At 43.0% G+C, this 18,042-nt stretch overlaps 1 protein-coding gene and 1 long non-coding RNA gene across 3 annotated transcripts in view; one reads left to right on the top strand and one right to left on the bottom strand.

Annotated features, from left to right (window-relative positions):
• The window catches only part of XPR1 (xenotropic and polytropic retrovirus receptor 1), a 255,509-nt gene that overhangs the window by 121,310 nt on the left and 116,157 nt on the right, over positions 1-18,042 (bottom strand). The gene's annotated exons all lie outside the window — the stretch shown is intronic.
• LOC142073099 (uncharacterized) lies at positions 8,366-16,207 on the top strand. The gene is made up of 2 exons (XR_012669784.1): positions 8,366-8,844; positions 14,068-16,207. It is a non-coding gene; the product is annotated as an uncharacterized LOC142073099 (long non-coding RNA).

Here is an 18,042-nt window from a genome sequence, read left to right as displayed (position 1 = left end):
TCCATCTAGCCTAATATCCTGTCTTCCGACAGTGGCCAATGCCTGGTGCCCCAGAGGGAATGAAGAGAACAGGAAATCAAGTGATCCTGTCAACCATTCCCAGCTTCTGGCAAACAGAGGCTAGGGACACCATCCCTGCCCATCCTGGCTAAGAGCCATTGAGTAATCAAGGATGTGGAAGAGGTCTTAAAACAGGTTTATTTCATCTGATCTACACTATAAGATTGGTGGAGGTGCTTGATCTTTTGATCGAGAGCACGCCAATTAGTGATGGGGTTGCTCTTCTATCTCAGTTTGCCTGAGATAGTTACAGGAACTAAAGTCTGTGAAAAAGATCCACATCTACACTTAAAAGCTTACAGCGGCACAGCTGTACTGATACAGCTGTGACGCTGTAAGAGCACTCGTGTAGCCACGTTATGCCGATGGGAGAGAGCCCTCCCATTGGCATAGTAAAACCAGCTCAATGAGCAGCAGTAGCTATGTTGGCGGGAGAGCATCTCCCACCTACATAGCGCTGTGCACATGATCACTTATACTGGCAAAAACTTATGTCCCTTAGGGGAGTGTTTTTTCATACCCGAGTGACAAAAGTTTTGCCGACATAAGTGCTAGTGTAGACACGGCCTTAGCAACAGCACTCACTCCTTCAATTAATGGCTGAGAAAGCTCATAACCCACACCCAAATCCCCCAGTAAGTCCTCTGGCAAAAACAACATTTAAGGTACATAGAAGAAAATGGTTTTAAGGCCTTCATTATACAGAATAAAGCAGCACACACTTACACTTGGCAGGTCCTCTTTAGAGTCCTAAGTCAGTTTTCTTCTTTCCAGGGACCCCAAAAGTGCTAAAGACTAAACTACAAAGTTACCCTGAAAAGTGTTACTTGACACATAATGTGGGGGGATTGGGGTGGGAGCGGGGGAAAGGAAGTGTTCAGCAAAACTAGACCAGACTAAAGCATTAGCATCAAATACATTAAAAGCAAGAGGCAGATCACGGACTGGGTAGGCCCATTACTCAATGAGGGGGGAAAATAGTAACAGAAAATGTGGAAATGGCAGAGGTGCTTATTTGTTTCGTTCTTCACCAAGAAGGTTGGTGGTGACTGGACGTCTAACATAGTGAATGCCAGTGAAAATAAGGTAGGATCAGATGCTAAAATAGGAAAAGAACAAGTTAGAAATTACTTAGACAAATTAGATGTCTTCAAGTCACCAGGGCCTGATGAAATGCATCCTAGAATACTCAAGGAGCTGACTGAGGAGCTATCCGAGCCATTAGCAATTATCTTGAAAAGTCATGGAAGACTGGAGAATGCCAGAAGACTGGAAAAGGGCAAATATAGTGCCAATCTAGAAAAAGGGAAACAAGGACAACCTGGGGAATTACAGACCAGTGAGCTTAACTTCTGTCTCCGGAAAGATAATGGAGCAAATAATCAAGCAATTAATTTGCAATTATCTAGAAAATAATGTGATAAATAACAGTCAGCATGGATCTGTCAAGAACAAATCAGGTCAAACCAACCTGATAGCTTTCTTTGACAGGGTAACAAGCCTTGTGGATCAGGGGGAGCGGTATATCTTGACTTTAGTAAAGCTTTTGATACGGTCTCGCAAGACCTTCTCATAAACAAACTAGGGCAATGCAACCTAGATGGAGCTACTATAAGATGGGTGCAAAACTGGTTGGAAAACCTTTCCCAGAGAGTAGTTATCAGTGGTTCATGGTCATGCTGGAACAGCATAACGAGTGGGGTCCCGCAGGGATCAGTTCTGGTCTGGTTCTGTTCAATGTCTTCATCAATGATTTAGATAATGACAGAGCAGCGTTTCTTAAACTGTGTTCCGCAGAACACTGGTGTTCCACACGATGTGAATAGGTGTTCTGTGAAAGAATCTAGAATTTAATTTAGACTCTTGCACTTGATTTTTGTACTACTTTATACGCGCTTTCCAGTTAGAAATGGTTAGTTCAAGTTATTTTAAATTTGTATTTTTGCTTTGTTTTATAAAATAAAATATATTTGAGCATAAATAACACAATTTTTTATTTGAAAACCAAACGACTACAAAATAATATTATACGTGTTCCGTAATAGGCTAAAAAGTGTTCCGTGGCCAAAAAAGTTTGGGAAACACTGACAGAGAGTACACACATAAAGTTTGCGGACGATACCAAGCTGAGCGGGGTTGCAAGTGGACAAACTGGAGAAATGGTCTGAAGTAAACAGGATGAAATTCAATAAGGACAAATGCAAAGAACTCCACTTAGGAAGGAACAATCAGTTGCACACATACAAAATGGGAAAAGACTGCCTAGGAAAAGGAAAAGGGATCTGTGGAAAGGGATCTGGGGGTCACAGTGAATCACAAGTTAAATACAAGTCAACAGTGTAACACTGTTGCAAAAAAATAAAATAAAATAAAATAAAAAGTGAACATCATTCTGGAATGTATTAACAGGAGTGTTGTAAGCAAGACACGAGAAGTAATTCTTCCGCTCTACTCCGCACTGATTAGGCCTCAACTGGAGTATTGTGTCCAGTTCTGGATGCCACACTTCGGAAAAGATGTGGGCAAATTGGAGAAAGTCTAGAGAAGAGCAACAAAAATGATTAAGGGTCTAGAAAATGTGACTTATGAGGGAAGATTGAAAATATTGGGTTTGTTTAGTCTAGAGAAGAAAAGAGAGGGGACATGATACAAGTTTTCAAGTACATAAAAGGTTGTTACAAGGACGAGGGAGAAAAATTGTTCTTAACCTCCTAGGGTAGGACAAGAAGCAATGGATTTAAATTGCAGCAAGGGAGATTTAGGTTGGACATTAGGAAAAACTTCTTAACTGTCAGAGTGGTTAAGCACTGGAATAAATTGCCTAGGAAGGTTGTGGAATCTCCATCACTGGAGATTTTTAAGAGCAGGTTGGACAAATACCCGTCAGGGATGGTCTAGATAATACTTAGTCCTGTCATAAGTGCAGGGGACTGGACTAGGTGACCTTGAGGTCCCTTCCAGTCCTATGATTTATGATTAGCACGAAGGTGTCTACTAAAGTTCTCAACCTAATTACTGGTTAAACAAGATGAAAACCTCAATCTTTAGTCCTCTGTCTAAGCAAGCTGCTGCCAGCTTCTCTTTTAGTACTCCAGTAGGATACGTGCCTTCATCTCTATTCGCCTGTGTGGCTGACTCCATGTGAAGTCTTCCTTACTATATTGTAAATGACTTCATCCTTAGTCCAGACACCAACAGACTAGAAAAATTGCAACAGAAATCAATATTTTTTCTCCCAATAGATTAATATAATTATTTTATTTATGTACAAAAATATTTTCATTTTCTAAAGGAAAAATTCCTTAAGTACACAAATATTATGCATAAAAAGGGAACTGAGCAGCACAGAAGAACTAACTGCAATGCACAGATCTTTAAAAAAGAAAGTCTTCCAGCCACCATTTATCTGAAGATAAATGGATAAATATCACGATTTTAAAAATATTTTTAGGTCATATCAGATTTTTATTTACATGCTGCGAGTTCTTTACTTTCTTCTCATTTTACTGTCAACTACTGAAGTGGATGTTCTGTATTTCTTTAATTAATCTCTAAATTGTTGCCAAAAGCTCAGATTTTAAAAATTCTTTTTTCCTCTAAGACGTTTCACACTTCTATACTGGCCTCTACATTGTCCAAGCAACATGAGAACTTGCCTAAGAAGTTTTGCACTTAATGCTCATCTATACTTAAAGAAACAAGTCCAGGGCACCATTAATATCCTTGCTGCGAGAACACTATAAACTCATACGAAAAGGCGATAAGTAAGTCATCATACTATATTTGCAATGAACACTCTTCCAATATATTGAATTTCCTTGCAGAATCAGGACCTACAGCAGTTTCATACAATTCAACCATACCCCACCACACCAGCAATTGTGTTTAAAAAGCAGCATTTATAATTCAATTCATTATAAATTTTTAATCTAAAGATACAATAGCAGAAATTTTCAAGTCCTTTCTATATAGCCTCGATCTGATTTAGGTTTTTGAAATATTAAGCGATTTAAATCATTACTTAAAATCACTTCACCCCGCTGAAGACACATTTTACATGTGAACTTCAACTATTGCTCTCCAATTCTCCAACCTGTGGCTGAATACAGTTCAGAAAACTAAAGCAACAAATCCTATTTATCTCTATATGGAGACAATTCTCACTGGACCACAAGACATTGGGATACTGCACATTCAGATGCATTCGATGAAGTGAGCTGTAGCTCACGAAAGCTTATGCTCAAATAAATTGGTTAGTCTCTAAGGTACCACAAGTACTCCTTTTCTTTTTGCGAATACAGACTAACACGGCTGTTACTCTGAAATAAGGCCATACTGACTCACAAACCAGTTATGCTAAACCAGTTCAAGTGTGTGTCTAGGCTGTACCATAAAATGTCATTTACAGGCAAATTAATGTGTCTTGTATGAGCTTGTAGGATGTTTACATTAATGTCATTATAATGCTTTGAACAAGTGGAACGCTCATCAATATTAAATTCAGTTCACAGCCTGAAGACAGATGTTTAAACCTAAAGTTGAGACAAAAAACTGTAAATTGAGAACACTAAATAAGGCATGGCAGGGGAGAAGTACTGCCACATTTGGCAGGGAGGGAGCCTGGAATATTTCAGCAATTTCAGTTTAAAGCTATTGATGCTATAGACCTTTATTATGAAGAAGGATGGATCTTATTTTTGAAATAGACTTAACAGGGTGGTAAATTCAGAAAAAAATTAGTTTGCCTGACTCTGAGTTTTGCCATTTTTGTTTATTCATAAATTGGATGAAGAAGGAGCAACTTCTACTAATTAGCATCTTGATTTGCCCTGTGAACAGGAGAAGAATTTTCTTCCTAACCCCACCTATCCAAAACTCACCATTTCCTTTGCTTAGGCTTAAGGTTGCTCAAGTGCAAATTCTACCAAAACAATCACTACAAGTCAAAGAAATCCCAGTCTAGATAACATTAATTAATGCCTTATAGATATGCATGTACTGACAAGTTATATCCATTATATTTCTACATGTAAGCATATGAGGTCAGAATTAAGGCTGTGACATCCACGGTTAAATGACAACAGTAAAGATGCATAAGTCCAGTCTATACTACAGATTTCACCATTGTAACCATCACTGGAGCTATATTCACGGTGAATTATGTCTACAAACTTTGCTAGTGTAGACGAAGTCATTGTGTTTAAACAAGAGTATTAAACTGTGTTTGCCACATGTAGGCAAAAGCCTCTAGATTAGATCCTCTTTGTCCATAGGTTATTTATTTCTCTAAATGATTCTGTCAAAATCGCTAAAGGAGTTCAAGTGCCTCTCCATACCACCTTCAAAGTGCCCTCTCCTTCCTGAAGTGGGCAAGCTGTAGCAGTATACACCCAGCTTGTGATCTCAGCCAGTCAAAACTACCCCAAAACACAGGGGTATTTCATGGAGTTGTTGTCACCGGTTCTTTTCCTTGTAGAAGAGTCATAGTTAGGAACTGCCATTTCAAATTAAACTACTGGCCCATCTAGATAAGCATCCTGTTTCCAGCAGTGGCCAATACTAGATAATTCACCTCATCAGAGTTGCAGAGTTATGACATGAAGGGAGTGGGAATAAAAAACCCTTACTACCTGAGGCACATAGTTTCATTTCCCTTAGATTATTATATTAAACTTCTATAATCACAGAGGTTTATAGCGCTCATAAAATTATCCAGTCCTTCTTAAAAATAACATAATACTATAACGTGTCTCATTGGCTTCCTGCAACATTACATTCTACAGACTAACAATACGCTGCATAAATTATTTCCTTTTGTTTGTTAAATTTAATCTTTGTTTCACAATAAATTCCTTTTCCAAACTAAGTAATCCCAATCTTTGTAAAATCTTCTATGTAAATTCTACCATGTTTCCAACTATTTGTCATTTCTTTAGACCTTTTCAGTCTCTGCCATATTTATTTTGAGATCAGGCAACTAAAACAGACCACAGTACTCAAGTTGTGAGAGTACTATTGCAACAATTTTCCATCTGTGGTCCATGGACCACTTATTGATGGTGTGTGAAGAGTTGGTTGCATGGTGTTGGCTTTCATCCAGATTGCAGCCTGCCTTAAAATACAGCTAAAATGTATTAGGAAAATATTTAATATTACTTTAATTAAACAATTGTCATAGCTTCAAAAAATAACAAAACATAATTGTGTATGAGAGGGGAGGCAGTCCCTGAGAATCTCTGTAGATAAGTCTGCAAAATAACCTCATGTGTTCAGTTAACAACGTTCTGAAATATTCAGAAAAGTCAGAAATGCTTGTTCTCTACCCAACAGAGAAGTCGTTCAGTCATTTGAGCGAGTGTGAAAAAGTCATGACTCTTTTCTTTAATAGCCCTATAGCTGAAACATCTGGGGTTTGAAAATTGTGATTTAGCATGGAAATAGTCCTGTCATAGGAGTAGTGCATGGCCCCATTCTAGAAAAACCTAATCATTTGGCCAAATTACAAGCTGTGGAAAATTAAGCATGGAGCCTGGCCAGTACTTAATTTTCAAAGCTCAATAAGTGTGCATTTAATTCAATCCTCAGAGTGTCTCCCACCTAACCAGAATGTGCTTTACCAGGATCTGGGAAAAAGGATCTTCCCCCCCCACAGAGTCTAGGTGGTATGCATAGGATTAGGAGCCAAGAAACAGGAATTCTAGTTCCACCCTTTTCCTCCCAAGATGACTAATTCTTTGCCCTTCACAAACTTGAAGTAGTGAGGTCTCATTAACACCAACTCTTGTAAAATGAAATATAGTTATTCCCACTTTACAGACAGTGGAGCACAAAGAGAAGTGATGGTTATGTTCACATAGACCGTTTTTGGAGGAGCTCATAACTCTGATCTTTGATTTGTGAGATCATGCAAGTGTTGCCAACTCAATTTTACCATGAGTCTTTCAGTGTTTTTCTTAAAGACCTGGCTCCTGGAGACAATCAATTGCATGAGATTCTGTTTCCATTAATGACACGTTTCAGAGTAGCAGCCGTGTTAGTCTGTATTCGCAAAAAGAAAAGGAGTACTTGTGGCACCTTAGAGACTAACCAATTTATTTGAGCATAAGCTTTCGTGAGCTACAGCTCACTTCATCGGATGCTCCGATGAAGTGAGCTGTAGCTCACGAAAGCTTATGCTCAAATAAATTGGTTAGTCTCTAAGGTGCCACAAGTACTCTTTTTCTTTTTGTTTCCATTAAAACAGTTCCAGCCCTCTCAGTTGTGGAAAAAGGCTCAGAAAACATGAGCTGGGTGCTTCCTAAACACTCAGAAACCAGAAGGTAAAAGAACAAACTCCAACTATTATTGTTATTAAAAACCCGTGATTTGAGGTGTGCTTGGGGTTGGCAATACTGCGTGATCCTTAGAACCTCTACAGCAAATTGTTTCAAGTCTCTGTGTGGAAATTCTTAAATGTGGCTGGTAATGTTTACCCATCTTTGCAAAGCTCAAACATCTAAACATGAAAGTATACTATGTAGGTGCAAAGTAGCATTAACCATTTTGTACAGGGGATAACTAAGAGATAGACTGACTATTCAGGAGGAACCATGGTGATTACAAAGAGTTTCCATTACAAGTTTATGTATATGTATTGTCACCCACTTTGCCTCTCTATGTTGCTAATCAGCTTTGCAAAGCATTGGCTAAACCGATATATAGCTACAAAAGAGCTATGATACTATTCCATAGTTTTTGGGACACATCTGTCCAGCTTTACCCACCCAAACACCTCCTTTATCTAAGGGAAATGTGTTCAGGGCTAGGAGGCAAAAGGGCTCAAGTTCCCTTTTCTCATCTTCCGCTGTTTCAGGCGAAGATTTGCTCAGGCCTCACAAAGGCGACAGAATTTTAAAATCTGCAGTATACTAAGGAGCAGCACATGGTTTTGTTGCAGGGAAAATTACTTTTTCAGTCAGCCAAGTTATCAGCAATTGAAGGTCAGGTAGTGAGTGATCAGGCACAAGAGATTCTGGCTAAACTTATTAAGTACACAAAAAGGATGTGCTGTGCATGTATTTGTCAGATGTGTAAACTAACTCTTTAGCTCGCCTTCCTGCCCCCTTCGTCCTAACAAGCATATGATAAAGAAAAGAACCAGAAAACAACCCTATAATCATGTAAAGCGAGGCTTCTGTCTTTTTTCTATGCTTCTCCGTCTTCTCTCAGATTATGGGTAGAAGGAATGTGAACTGTGTGTAACCTGTACTCCCCGTTTTGGGGAAAGAATTCCTTATACAGATAAGCCTTCATGTTCATACCTACCCCAGAACTTCAAACAGACTGGGTTAACTGGCTTGAACTGGAAGAGATATCACACTGTATGTTGAACCAGGCTATAAAAGCCCATCTCTGTTCTTTGTTCGGGGCTTCACCATTTTCCTCTGTAAAGGAATTGGTGAGCCCTTCAGCTGTCATACTCGCTAGCATTAAAGGGCCTCACTTTATCAAAGAGCCAAGACTCTGTGTTTTGTTTGGCTAATACAGAAGTCCAGGGAAGGCTACCCTCCTAACCCTAGACGGGAAGGGAAACCTTTTTCCCTAACAATTTGGGGGCTCGTCCGGGATTGCCGCTTCTCCGGACAGGTGGACGGTCAGGACTCTGAATCCTTCTTGCCGGCACCTGGGTTGCTTTAACCCTGAAGGCTTCCTGTCTCGCTTCCACCCGCCGCTTCGGCAAAATAAGGCATCCCTAAAGGCACTAGGGTCCGGACCTATTGGTGAACACCGGCCGGTGGGAACTTGGTGAGTTCTGAATTTTTCCTTTGTGATTGTCTAGACAACAGCCGGGGGTTCCGTCTTTAGGAAAAGATGGGCGGGGGGTCCAGTAGAACTGTTGATCCTTCTATGCCTCTGGGCTATATGTTAAAACATTATGATAGGGATATCAAGGCCTTACAATCGGATGGCAACAAAGCTTTGTATAAGTTTATATTTCTGTGTCAAGGTCCCTGGGTGGGAATGACGCAAGACGACCCGGAACCAGGAAATCGCTGGCCAGGGGAGGGAACATTTGAGTTACATAACATTGTTCAATTACGAAAAGTATTGTATGATTTGCAACCGCGGCAACTTAAGTATTCTGATGTACGGATAAGGGAGGCCGAACAGCGCAAAAGCGCCAGTGTAACTACTAGTTTACGTGCTGAGGTAGAAAAACTTAAAGCCATGCGGCCCCCACCCTACAATCCAGAATCTAGTAATGCTGACTGGAAGCTAAAAGCGTTAAAGTCTATTTATCCCCAACTCCCACTGAAAGAAGCAGGGGACCCTATACCATTGGAAGAATGTACCTGGCTATCGGGTGGGGTACCGCAGCCTGACCCCGATGCACCCACGCCCCCGAACGGGGAGAGGAGCGGCCCCACTCTCCCGCTAGCTACCGATATCCCCACAACCGACACAGAGCTGGGGGATGATCCGGAGGCTGGCACCTCTACCAGGGGGTTGGCATGTCCTGATCCGCGACACCCCAGTGATGCGACCCCTGCAAAGACCCGGTCTCATAGTTCTCTAGGCACACCTAAGGCGAAAGTTACTGGAGCTGCAATAGCTAGTGCAGTCCAAATGCCTATGTGACAACTGCCGAGCGGTAGAGGGGGGACACAGATGGTGTATGTCCCTTTTACCAGCACGGATCTAATGAATTGGTCATCTATTTTTCCCTCATTTCGACAGTGTCCAGAAGAATTTATTAAAAAGTTGAAGGGTATTTTCACAATGTATAATTGTAATTATGATGATGTGGAGATGATTTTGAATCAAGTGCTAAGTGAGGGTGAGAAGGAAACGGTGTATAAGAAAGCTAGAGAGGTGGTGCAAGGCAGGGCGGCTTATCCGCAAGAGAAACCTGAAATGGATTGGGATGTTCTGGAGACCGTTCAAGAGTGGGATAAAATGAGAAAGCGAATCTTAGAAGCATTAGAGGATATGTCTAAGCCTGTGTATGACTGGGGAAAGGTAGATGCATGTGTTCAAAAGCACGATGAGCACCCAGGGGAATTCTTCCACCGCTTTTGTAAGGTTTTGAAAAACCACGGCGGCTTAGATCCAACCTCCCCTGTAGCAAAAACACAAGTGATCGGCCAGTATGTAAAAAACTTATTACCATTCGCTCGGAAATATGTGTGTAGTCAACCAGCTTATGAAAACAAAACACTGGAGGAGGTAGTGGGGTTAGCAGCCCATGCCTGGAGGAATAGGAAGGAATTAGACACTAAGAGGTCCGAAAAGCTCCTTAATCTGCAGTTGCAAGGTTTCCAAGACGGCTCTCGGGATGAGATGCAAGCCATAGGAGGGGAGGCGTTTGGGGACGAGGTGGAAGAGGAGGCAGCTCTACCCAGGGATGGGGACCACAAGGTCAGAACTTCCAGCCACGGCCCGGGAGGGCAGGGCCAGATGAGTGCCGGCGGTGCCGACAAAAAGGACACTGGGCTGCCCAGTGCCCAAATTACTCCCTCCAGTCAGCTGACCCTCTTATGCAAGCCTACCAGAGGGTACAGGAAAGGGGGGGAGAAAAAGGGAGTACTGATTGAAAGCTAACCGCCCACAATGCTTCGTCCCCCTCGCCAGGAACCCCCTCCGCTTCTTGGACAGTGCAGTTGGATGCAAACCACCCGGAACTTCCAGTTGTGGTGGGAGGAAAAACTTATTCAATGTTAATTGACACTGGGGCAGATAGAAGTACTCTACAGGACCCCAAACTTCCTACCACTTCTGCAACCGTAAAAGCTATAGGCGTTGGTGGCACCGTGTGCGCCCTTCCTCTAACTGCGGAGCAAGCGGTGCAGCTTGGCCCGTTATCAGAGGATCATAGCTTTTTAATTGCAACTTCCTGTCCTGCAAATCTATTAGGCAGAGATTTGTTATGTAAACTACGAGCAACTATAACTTGCAGCCCGGAGGGGCTATATCTCTCAGTCCCTACTTCTGTCTCTGAAGCTACGGTAATGGCATTGTTAGTCACTAATGCCACCACAATTACACCCACTGCCCCCCTTGTCCCTGCTGAGTTATCTGATATTCCTGAAGCATTGTGGGCCTCGGTGTCCACTGAAACTGGACTTTTAAAGTCAGCAGAACCAGTTTATATCACTTACCGTACAGACATCCCTCTGCCCCGAAAAATGCAAAATCAATTGCCTAAAGAGGCCATAGAGAGCATTCGGCCAGTCCTACAACAGCTTTTAACTCAAGGAATCATTAAAGAGGCTACCAGCCCTTGCAATACACCTATTCTTCCTGTTAAAAAACCCAAGCCTGGCCCCGATAGCAAACCAGTTTACCGTTTCGTGCATGACCTCCGACTGATTAATGCTATTGTGATCCTGAGAGCTCCGGTTGTTCCCAATCCAGCAACTATTTTAACTGCTATTCCCCCAGGAGCTACTTATTTTACTGTGATTGATCTGTCTTCAGCATTTTTCAGCATCCCTGTGCACCCAGACTCACAGTTCCTATTTGCCTTTACCTTTGACGGATGTCAATACGTATGGACCCGCCTCCCTCAGGGCTACAGGGAGAGCCCTACCATCTTCAGCCAGTATTTAAAGCGAGATCTGGACTCTATTTCATTGACTATGGGTTCTACTTTGATTCAATACGTTGATGATCTGTTATTGTGCTCTACAGCCAAGACTGCCTGTGTACAAGACACTCGAATCCTTCTTTTTGCATTGGCCGAAAAAGGTCACAAGGTGGCACTCTCCAAGCTACAGTTTGCCCAACCCAAGGTGGAATATTTAGGGCATCGTATTTCATATGCCTCTACTGCACTTACTCAGGACAGGATTGAAAGCGTTCTGAGTATGCCGAGGCCTACCACTAAAAAACAACTCCACCAGTTACTGGGAGCAAGTGGCTATTGTAGAGCCTGGATTCCGGCTTATGCGGAGTTAGTGCACCCCCTCACCAATTTGCTGTTGGATTCCGTTCCCGAACCCCTGCCATGGACGACTCTACACAACAATGCCCTTACTGCGCTCAAACAAGCATTAACTTCTGCACCAGCCCTGGGCAGACCGGATTACGCAAAGCCTTTCACCTTGTTTTGCCATGAACAATCTGGCACGGCGTCTGGTGTGCTAACTCAGCCCTTTGGGCCTGGCCAGCGACCGGTGGCTTATTTTTCGGTCCTTCTTGACCCAGTGGCTCAGGGTCTTCCGCCCTGTCTCTGCGCTGTTGCGGCTGCCGCTGTATTGGTTGAAAAAGCTTCGGGACTTACCTTGGGCCACCCTCTTCTAGTTCAAGTGCCTCATGCCATTGCAGCGCTTCTTAATCGTGGATCCACGCAGCACCTCATGGCAGCAAGATTGACCAGGTACGAGTTGGCCTTGCTCGCCAATCAGGCTGTTACCCTACGCCGCTGCAAAGTCCTGAATCCTGCAACCGTTTTGCCTCTGCCTGAGGACGGGGAACCTCATAATTGCCTCCACTTGGTGGATTTGATCTCCACGCCTCGTCCTGACCTCTCTGATATTCCATTGCAGAATCCTGACCTCCAATTGTTTTGTGACGGCTCCACCTGTCGGGACGAGTTTGGGGCCTTACGAGTTGGCTATGTAATTGTTACCCTGATGGCAACGCTTGAAGCACATGCCTTACCTACACAAAAGTCAGCGCAAGCAGCAGAACTCGTGGCGCTTGTTAGGGCCTGTCAATTAGCTGAAAACAAAACTGTGGCCATCTATACTGACTCCAAATATGCCTTTTCAGTATGCCACTCTACTGGACAACTTTGGAAACATCGTGGGTTCCTTACCTCCAGTGGCTCTCAGATTTCCCATGTTGCCTTGATTTCGGCCTTGTTAGAGGCTATTCAACTTCCTGCAGCTGTTTCGGTTACGCACTGTAAGGGCCACTCCCGCGCCTCGGACGAGGTTTCCAAGGGAAATGCTGAAGCCGATTCGGCGGCCCGTCATGCTGCCCTCTGTGGGGCTCCAGCCCCTTTTCCTTTTTTGGCACCCCTGCTACTGCAACCAGTGACGCCAGCCGTTTTGCTCTCTGCCCAGCAGACGACGCCCCCGGCCGAAGTTAGCCGTTGGAAATCCATTGGATGCCACCTAAATGAGGACAACCTCTATGTCAGCCTGGACGGTCGTCCAGTTCTCCCAAGACAACTCCTCCCTCAGGTTTCCCAGGCACTCCACCTGGCCTCGCACCTGGGAAAGTGGGGATTAGTGGCTCAAATGGAGAAGTTGTTTTTTGCTCCGGGGGTCCATGCAGCTGCGAAGACCGTCACTGCACAATTTGAATTGTGTTAATGGTATAATCATCAAGGAGCAATCAAACCACAAGTTATGGGACATTGCAAACTGCCTGAGTACCCATTTGCTGTGGTCCAGATGGACTTCATGGACTTACCACCAGTGACAGGACTAAAACACTTGCTTGCCCTGGTTGACCTTTTTTCAGGGTGGGTTGAGGCTTTCCCCACTCGAAGGGCAGATGCAGTATCCATAGCAAAGCGTCTCCTCAAGGATATTGTTCCCCGCTTTGGGATAGTGACTCGTTTGGAAAGTGACCAAGGCCGCCATTTCACTTCCCAAATTATTCAACACTTAGCGAAGGCCCTCGGCATAAAACAGGCCTTGCATACCCCCTATCATCCACAAAGTTCAGGAAAAGTAGAAAGGGTGAATGGGCTGATAAAAACCCAATTAGCAAAGCTATGCGAGCAGACTGGATTAAAGTGGCCTGAAGTGTTACCCATAGTATTAACCAATCTTTGTAATACACCCCATAGGAAGCATTTGTTGACACCGTTCGACATTCTATTTGGCCGACCCTTGCCGATTCCTCTAACCAGTGTAGATGGGTTTGCCCCAGCGAAAACTTCATTAATGGCTGGGCAAGATAAGTTGGCGGGTTATTGTCGCATGTTGCAAGATGCATTGAGTGATGTGTGGGCCAGAGTAAAAGATGCCCAACCTTCACTGCTTGATACTTGTGCGCACTCTCTTTTTCCAGGTGACTTTGTCTGTGTTAAAATCCATCGAAGGAAGCATTGCCTGGAACCAAGGTGGTCGGCCCCGGCCCAAGTCCTTCTGACTACTCCAACTGCAGTGAAAGTCCAAGGCACCGATAGATGGGTGCACTGCAGCCACTGTAAAAAGGTTCCTGCTCCAACATCCCCAATGACTGCCATCACGACTGCCGCTTCTACATGAACTGTGTACCGGTCGGTCAGCAGAATCAGAAGCAGTTACAGAACTCTGGAGCATTAGTTATACTGTTACAAATATTGTATTAATATTATTTTTTTTGTGTTGTTAGTAGCTGGTAGTGTTTATAATGTATGCATGGCTATGGGCGTTAACCTGGACCTCTGCCCTGGGGGGTTGGGATGAAAATACGTTTCTACAATTAGCCCAAAATTTAACCAACGCATGGAATGTTAGTGATTGTTGGGTGTGTTCCCACTTCTCCTCCCATTCACTGCAAGGGTTCCCCATTTTGCCGGTTCCAGCGCTCCTCGATTCTTGGCAAAATGGTTCGGCGTGGTACGACCAAAAGGAAAAAAGGGGAAGGGGACCCATAGATTTTAGGACCTGGATCCCGAACCATCGCCCAGACTTGCTTGTTAAGGCCCCCTTGTGCGTAGAGAAAAGGTCGCTACGCTCCCGAGGTAAAACTACTCTGGAAAAATACCCAAAAACCCACTGTGAGAAAATTCTAATTTTGGGAAAAAATGCAAGCACTACTCTTTTGCTGTATCCCAATGGTACTGAGGTAGCCAACTATGCCCATGCTGGAGGCTATGTGGGGTACATTCTCATACAACTCAATTTACTGGTCTTACATTATGGAAATTGGGGGGATAGGACCCAATCCTGATGATGCTGCATCCCTGGTGGGACGATTGCAGGATGTTTCTCAGAACTCAGGGGGCAATAAAGGCAACTATAGCATAGTATTAGGAGATCACCATTTATGGTGGGTTTGTGGTACTTGGGCAGGAAAAACTTTGCCCCCAAAGTGGTTAGGAAGATGCATGGTGGCTTTCGCCTAGCCAGGAGGGATGCATCGTAGAGACTTAATAGAAATCAAAGACACAACTCGACGAACCCATCGAGATACCAGTTATAATCCTATTGTCGAGGAAGGCAGTGCAGGCATGCGAGCCTTCCGTAATCTTTTTCCGTGGGTGAGGGTGGGCCAACTTGAATACGCTCTAAAAAATATGTCAGCGGAAATGGAAATATTTACTAATGCCACTCGAGATGCAATCCAAGCCTTGCAAGAAGAAATAAGCTCACTAGCCCGTTACAGTATGCAAAACAGGTTGGCCCTGGATCAGCTTTTAAGTGCGCAGGGAGGGGTGTGCACATTTCTCAATGCCACATGCTGCCTTTATGTGAATCAAAGCAGACGCATAGTCATGGATACTAATATAATTGCAAAAGCGTCAGCCTTCTTTCATAAGCAGGCCTATATTTCTCCCAGTGTGGGCTTTGACTTATGGGGCTGGCTCACCAGCTGGCTGCCTAACTTTGGATGGCTAAAAACCTTGTTTGTGTATGGAGTGGGATTCCTTATGATTGTGGGTCTGCTGTTCTGCTGTGTGTCCAGTTGTTGTGCCCTCTTCCACCGGGTATGTACCAAAGCCATGAGCCCAGCAAAGATGATATATATAAAAAGAGGTGGTGTTAACCAAGATGAAAAGCATATGAACATGTTAAACAATGAATAATGAGCCATGTAAGAGAATTATCTTCAGGCTCAAAGGGGGGAACTGATAAAGAAAAGAACCAGAAAACAACCCTATAATCATGTAAAGCTAGGCTTCTGTCTTTTTTCTATGCTCCTCTGTCTTCTCTCTAAGGTTATGGGTAGAAGGAATGTGAACTGTGTGTAACCTGTACTCCCCGTTTTGGGGAAAGAATTCCTTATACAGATAAGCCTCCATGTTCATACCTACCCCAGAACTTCAAACAGAATGGGTTAACCGGCTTGAACTGGAAGAGATATCACACTGTATGTTGAACCAGGCTATAAAAGCCCATCTCTGTTCTTTGTTCGGGGCTTCACCATTTTCCTCTGTAAAGGAACTGGTGAGCCCTTCAGCTGTCGTACTCGCTAGCATTAAAGGGCCTCACTTTATCAAAGAGCCAAGACTCTGTGTTTTGTTTGGCTAATACAGAAGTCCAGGGAAGGCTACCCTCCTAACCCTAGACGAGAAGGGAAACCTTTTTCCCTAACACATACACTTTTGGACAACTGGAAACCCAGCAGAGTTAGGAAGGGAAAGAAGATATGTAATTAGTGTTTGGACTATAAAATGTCTACAACAAGTAGACGTTATGTTTGAACTAGTTGAAGGGTCAATGCCTGCTAGATTATTTTGCCATATGTTTACTTTAGATTTTCCCAAATGCTATCTTGTTTTCCTAATTACAGGTATTTTGCAAGTGTATAGTTGGGATAATTTCCTGAGATCTGGAGATTCCGGAGTTAAAATTTAAAATATGATTTATTATATTTCATAAAAAATTTTCAGTGGTTGTCTAAGAGCACCAAAACTTTTGCAAAAAATCTATTAAGTTCCATACAAAAGTTTTGAGAAAATTAAGGTAGCAAAGCACTCTGGGAGTGGGTGCATTCAATTGTTTTCTCTAAGGGAAAAAAAATTCTCTAGCATATAGGATGCCCCAGGGGAGTGAGGGGGAGTAAGGGAGATTGACTGAAGAAACTGATGGAATAATTGAGGCTGTTGAAAAACTCAGGCTGCATGGTTTGGGAAATGATATCTTTCCAATCTTGCCTTCTGCCAAATTACAGAGCACATACAACTCTGAAGGTAAGGCACAGAAATGAAAACATCACTACCAGGGAACTAAAGATTAGTGATTAGAGGTCCACCAATGCAAAAGGGTGCTTTTAAAATTCCTCCTCCAGACATAAGTATGTTGGGGGGAAGGGAGATGGGAATAGGAAGGTTAATAGACACTGTCTCCTGGGAAAGTCTTCAATTAATAGCGAGGGCAACCAGAAAGACAAGATAGATGATGCAGAACCAACTATTGTCTCCCCTTATGGAATGAAAGCGAACACACTGTACAAAGACAAGTCTATTTTAAACAGGTTATTGATGGCTTAATTTCCCTCTAGGGAGTGAACATTATTCAAATTCATTTTTCCTTTTTTATTTTAACAGCTATTAAGGAAAAACAGTTAGCAAGAAGGTAATAAGCAAGCAATTATCAGATGAAGGGAAACAGGTTTCCAAGGTATCACAGTGAAATACAGAGCCCACAAATGGCATTGTGCAAGACTCCAGTGAAATTTCACAGTCAAATCACGTTCAGGTTTAGCTTTTAGACTTCTCACCAAGCAGAGAACATAAAAGCTTTTTACCCCTCATGGGCATTTACACCAATGTTCGTCTAATTATTCTGCATCATTTAAGATAAAGTTTTTTCCATTTAAATGATACATGCCTAATTCAAACATCAGCAGACAAGTATTAACACTGTTGCTTATCTGTTAGAGATAATTCTCCTACTTAGGTTCTTAAAGAGCACCCTTCATCAGGTATTTGAGTGCCACACAAAATTACAAAGTCTACACTAGATTATGTTTCCTCTCTCCAGTCTGCAAAGACTGAACTCTTCCCTGCCCCACTACTTTCAAAGAAAGTTCTCAAAGTATGTGTGACAATACTGTGACACATTCAAGGTAGCTGGAGTCTTCTCTAATTCGGAGAGGTCACAGAATTTCCAAATTTCCCCAAGGAACATCCCTTACCCGGCTGTATTTTCAATCCTAGAACTAAAGGGCCAATTTGAAACCCAAGTAGTAGTTTTACTAGTTCCGCTCTGAATTTGTGAAATCTTTGGTGTCATTCGAATTTGTGGAAGAAGTAAGATGTTGTCTAAGTGTCCTTGCTTTAAGAGATGGTCTTTCAATTGGATAGATTTATGAAAGCCTATGTCCACTACAACT

The sequence above is a fragment of the Caretta caretta genome, chromosome 8 (genome assembly GCF_965140235.1).
Source record: "Caretta caretta isolate rCarCar2 chromosome 8, rCarCar1.hap1, whole genome shotgun sequence".
Classification (NCBI taxonomy): domain Eukaryota; kingdom Metazoa; phylum Chordata; order Testudines; family Cheloniidae; genus Caretta; species Caretta caretta.
Note: the sequence above shows the minus strand (reverse complement) of the source record. Positions and strands in the feature narration are given on the sequence as shown.